We start from the raw sequence: 5,780 nt of genomic DNA, 5'->3' as shown, positions 1-5,780 counted from the left end.
TATACATTTTCTAACACTCAACAGTAGACACAAGAAAGTTCAGTAATTTGCTTTACTGTTGCTGGAGCAGCTGTCATGGCCTTTACCATGTTAGTCAATGAAGTAACTTGTGCTGATAAGACTGTAATTGCATCAATGTTATGTTACCCTGCTGATCCTCTTGCTGCTGGTTGCCTGGCTGCAGGCCACTGGTAATTATTATTGGCAATTCTCTTCAGAATTTCATAAGCTTCTGTGTAAGATTTGGACAAGAGAGCTCCATTTGCTGAAGCATCCACCATTAACCTAGTACTCGGATTCAACCCATTGTAGAAAGTTTCCAATTGAATGCAACAAGGGATACCATGATGAGGGCACCTTCTGAGCAATTCCTTGAATCTTTCCTAAGCCTCGTACAAACTTTCATCTTCAGGTTGATGGAAGAAAGTAATCTCATTCCGCAACTTTGTATTTTTTGTCGGTGGGAAATATTTCATTAAGAATTTATCAGCCAATTCATTCCATGTAGTGATGGAATCAGATGGTAACGAATTTAACCATGCTCTTGCTCGATCTCTTAAGGAATAAGGGAAAAGCCGTATCCTAAAGGCATCTTTTGTTGCTCCAGCAATTTTAAAAGCATCATTTACTTCCAAGAATAATTTAAGATGGAGATGAGGATCTTCATTTGGCAATCCATTGAATTGCCCAATTGTTTGCAACATTCGAAACATCACTGGCTTCAACTCAAAATTGGCAGCGTCTACTTCAGGTCTGATGATGCCATGATGTACAACTTAAGGAGTTAGCACAGCATAGTCTCTTATAGCTCTGTCCCTGTCATCAGCCATGTAAATATATTGTTATTGCCTGGCTATCTCCTGTTAGCATGGTCATTCTGCTCTTCTTGAATGTTCACTGGTTGTAAGGGCCCGTGAGGATTCACATTTCCTGCATCTTGTAAATTATTCATACTTGAAGCAATTTTTGAATTCCTTTGTTCTCTTCGCAATCTCCGGACAGTCCTTTCAATCTCAGCATCGAGTTGGAATACCACAGATCTGTCTTTGCGCATGCATGCACCGATCTGCCAATAAATAGAATAAATCAAATTAGATTTGGCGCTATCAAGATTTACTTGACACTTCAAAAATAAACAATTAATCTTCGGCAACGGCGCCAAAAACTTGTTGGTAGATTTCAATAAGCAATTATTATCAATGCCAATGTGCAAGTATACACAACAAGTAATAAAGTGATAAGTATTCAAGATCGTCTTCACAGGGATTGATGTTACTCAAAATGCTAAAGCAATCACAATTGTGCACATCAACCAAAGACCAAAACAAACAATTGTCGAATAATTCTATTATAACTAATAATTGTGAGGGATGAAAATAAAACAATACTATAATGAAATAAACTAGGTTAAATGTGTCTAAGATTCAATTGAGAATATAGTAGTTGAATGATCAAACTCTCCTAATGGGATGACTGTTGTTTACCAAATTAGCACCAGTTGTTAAAATAAGTGCTGCAGCAATAGATAGAATAAATCTGCATCCTCAGCTATCGAATGTTGGAAATCTCATACCTTTAAATCTACTAACAATGACCAGTTGCTCATATATTTATGGTATGGCATTATAACATTTAATCTCTCTACCCTACAAGGTGAACACCTATGTCTAGAGTGTCACAAATCTTAACTTCAAGTATTGCCCTTATGGGATTCAAGATAACCTAATCCAAGAAACTCGACTTAAGAACTCTAATAATGTCCGTTAAGACATGCCCTTTTGCTACTCTATCTTAACTGAAATTATTAAATGGGTGGTTAACCGAAATAACAGTTGTATTCATAAAAACTACTAGACTATAATGCTACAGTATTACCATAAACACATAAAAGAACAGTCAAGAACCCATTGGATTATTTGTCACTCAACCACGAGTAAATTTAGTTCATAATCTGGATGAGAAAAATAAACACAAATAAATTGAACTCGGAATACATCCCAACAATTCAAGGAAAAAGAGAAAATATAAGTTGAGCACGATGAAAGGCAAATAATTCTGCACGGCTCTCTTCTTTTTTTTTTCGATTAGCACTCTCCAATCTTGATCTCCTTCTTCTTGCCTTTGTAATTATTTCTGATGATAATTCCTTGCCGCCTTTCTATGTGGTGCACGCCTCCTTTTTATATTGCAAATTAGGTTAAAACCAAAGCCCATGAGCGTGCATATATTTGAATTAAGAAACATACAGATCGCGATTTTATTGTTAACTTGTGCCTAAGTTCTCTCCCGCATTGCTCCCAAATTGCTACAACACTGGTTGCTCTAACAGTTGCTACAACACCGTTTTATTCCCGATTGTGCTTTACTTCTTTTGTGGCCATCTTCCTTCCTCCTCTTGCTCTTCTAATGCCTCAACATCCTCTCACGAATTTAAAAACTACAATTTAAAATATGTTTTTAGAACAAATTACTATGATTCAATCAAAACTTATTAAAACTCAACTACAATGAATGTTTATGTAAAAGGTACCCAAAATGTAATAAAAACACCTTATTTGTTCTCTAAGTGACCTTGATTCAAGTCTAGAATTGATGTAATAACTCTCATTTCCTAGAGTTATCACACCCCCAAACTTAAACCATTACTTGCCTTCAAGTAATGACACATACTAACATTCCTGGCAAACAAACATGCACACAACTTAAGCTCTTTTATCAAATTTGCAAGGATTCTTCCACCTTCAGAACACCATCCTAATCAAACAAAATGCCCATAGTAAATCAGTTCTAGACTTAAGCTTCTTTCTGTCCATAGTGAGTGTGTGCTTTCTTTGATTGAATTCCAGATATGCTGTAACATCACCAAAGTACTGCAGAAATTTCAGCAGTGATATACTTTTTTTCAAAAAAAAAGGGTAGCATAAATTTCACATATTCAAACTGTGATTGTTTTAACATTGATAAACTGGGGAGTAATCAACCTCATCACTGTAACATTTATCTTTCATGTGAATGTCAATCACCTGGTAAGAAAGTGACAAAGCATGTAGAAGATGAGCTTGAAAAGAATGAATTGATGCCTAAATCTCAAGATGCGCAACCCACCAGAGCGAAACCTTTACCTATGGTGATACCTCCTCCTTTTCCAAACCGGTTTGTAAAATCCAAGAAGGAGGAACAAGAGAAAGACATCCTTAAGACATTTCGCAAGGTTGAGTTAAATATTCCTTTATTAGATGTTATAAAACAAATACCTCGATATGCTAAATTCCTTAAGGAACTGTGCACCTCCAAGAGAAAATTAAGAGGAGATGAAAGAGTTCACATGGGGGAGAATGTTTCAGCAGTTCTCCAAAAGAAACTACCTCCTAAGTACAAGGATCCAGGTATGTTTACTATCCCTTGTAAAATTGGTAGTGTTAGAGTTGAGAAGGCTATGTTAGATCTAGGAGCTTCTATTAATGTCATGCCTCATTCTGTTTATTCGTCTTTGAATGTTGGTGCATTAAAAGAAACTGGCGTGATAATTCAATTAGTTGATAGGTCTAATGCATATCCTGATGAGTATTAGAGGATGTCTTAATACAAGTTAATGAGTTAGTTTTTCATGCTGATTTTTATATACTTGATATGGAAGAGGATAACTCCTCTAATTCTGTCCCAATTTTATTAGGAAGATATTTTCTTAAGACTACTAGAACTAAAATGAATGTACATAAAGGGACTCTCACTATGGAGTTTGATGGAGATGTTATAGAGTTCAATATGTATGATGCCATGAAATATCCTAGTGATGAACATTCGAAATTTTCTATGGATGTTATTAACCCTATAGTGTAGGAAGCTTTTTATTTGGATGTTGAAGATTCATTGGTAGCTGCTTTAAATAACAGTTTGGGCCTCAAAGGATTGCAAAATGATGAAAATTAGTTTGTTTTAAATTCTGTATTGCAAGAGACAATTTATGAATTAAATTCTTTGAGAACTTTAACTCATCATATGTCTAATATTGAATTACCTTCATCTCATGCAAAACTTCTTCCATCTATTCTGCAGGCACTGAAAATAGAGCTTAAACCATTGCCGAGTCATCTAAAGTACACGTTTGTAGGAGATGATGAGACACTTCCGATGATCATCTCTTCAAAGCTTAGTACTTTAGAGGAAGAAAAGCTTATTAGAGTGCTGAAGGATTATAAAAAGGCTATTGGGTGGACAATTGCAGATATTAAAGGGATAAGTCCGTCCACGTGCATGCATAGAATACTGCTGGAGGAAGATGCCAAACCTTCAATTCAAGCTCAACGCCGTTTGAATCTACTCATGATGGAACTAGTAAAGAAAGAAATTCTGAAACTTCTTGATGCAGGTATAATCTATCCAATTTCATATAGCAAATGGGTAAGTCCGGTACAATTGGTATCGATGAAAACTGGTATAACAATTGTTGAGAATTCTTATGGTGAGTTAGTACCCACCCGGATTCCGAATGGGTGGAGGGTTTGTATTGATTTTAGAAAGCTTAATTCACTCACTAGGAATGATCATTTTCCTATTCCTTTTATTGATCAGATGCTTGAAAGGTTGGCAGGAAAATCTCACTTTTGTTGTCTTGATGGTTATTCAGGTTTTCATCAGATACCAGTTACGTCTGAGGATCAGAAGAAGACTACCTTCACATGTCCTTTTAGAACTTTTACGTACCGACGTATGCCATTTGGTCTTTGTAACGCTCCCGTCACTTTTCAGAGGTGCATGGTTAGTATATTTTCAGACTATGTAGAAAATACTATAGAGGTATTTATGGACGATTTTACAGTCTATGCTGATTTTTTCGATGATTGTCTCTATAATCTGAAGAAATGGCTTGAAAGATGCATTGAAACAAACCTTGTCTTGAATTATGAAAAATGTCATTTTATGGTAGATCAAGGCATTATTTTGGGCCATGTAGTCTTTGCTAGAGGAATTGAGGTAGATAATCTAAGATATATGTTATTAAATCTTTACTTTATCCCACATGTGTACGGGAAGTTCGTTCTTTCCTTGGTCACGCAGGTTTCTATAGAAGATTTATCAAGGATTTTTCGAAGATAGCCCAGCCTTTATGCAAGCTTCTACAGAAAGATGTGACGTTTGATTTTAATGAAGCATGCAAGGTAGCATTTGATAAGCTTAAGGAGCTATTGACTTCAGCTCCAATTATACAGCCACCCGACAGAAGCCTCCCTTTTGAGATAATGTACGACGCCAGTAATTATGCTGTTGGTGCTGTTCTCAGACAAAGGGTTGGAAGAGCTGCTCACGTGATATATTATGCATCAAGAACACTTGATAGTGCTCAGTGCAATTACTTAACAACGGAAACAGAACTTTTAGCTATTGTTTTTGCTTTAGAAAAATTCCGTTCATATTTATTGGGTACTAAAGTGATTGTTTTTTCTGACCATGCAGCTCTCAAATATTTGCTTGCCAAGAAGGAAGCGAAACCGAGACTCATCTGCTGGATCCTACTATTTCAAGAGTTCAACTGGGAGGTCCGTGACAAGAAAGGAGCAGAAAACTTAGTTGCAGACCACCTTAGTAGATTGACCACGAGTGAAGAAGCAACACCTTTGAAGGATGATTTTCCAGATGAGCATCTCTTTGTAACTCAAGGCATGGTTCCTTGGTACGCTGACATTGTCAATTACTTAGTTACAAGAACACTACCTAGTGATCTGACGATGGCTCAAAAAGATAAAATTAAGAGCGATGCTAAATACTATGTTTGGGATGAC

The 5,780-nt window shown here is 36.3% G+C and overlaps 1 non-coding gene across 1 annotated transcript; it reads left to right on the top strand.

Annotated features, from left to right (window-relative positions):
- Nucleotides 1-339: 339 nt before the first annotated feature.
- On the top strand, nucleotides 340-446 carry LOC127901709 (small nucleolar RNA R71). Its single transcript, XR_008053953.1, has one exon. It is a non-coding gene; the product is annotated as a small nucleolar RNA R71 (small nucleolar RNA).
- Nucleotides 447-5,780: the final 5,334 nt, after the last annotated feature.

This window comes from Citrus sinensis, chromosome 3 (assembly GCF_022201045.2).
Source record: "Citrus sinensis cultivar Valencia sweet orange chromosome 3, DVS_A1.0, whole genome shotgun sequence".
In the NCBI taxonomy this organism is placed as follows: domain Eukaryota; kingdom Viridiplantae; phylum Streptophyta; class Magnoliopsida; order Sapindales; family Rutaceae; genus Citrus; species Citrus sinensis.
The sequence above is the reverse complement of the archived record's forward strand: the minus strand, read 5'-3'. Positions and strand labels throughout refer to the sequence as shown.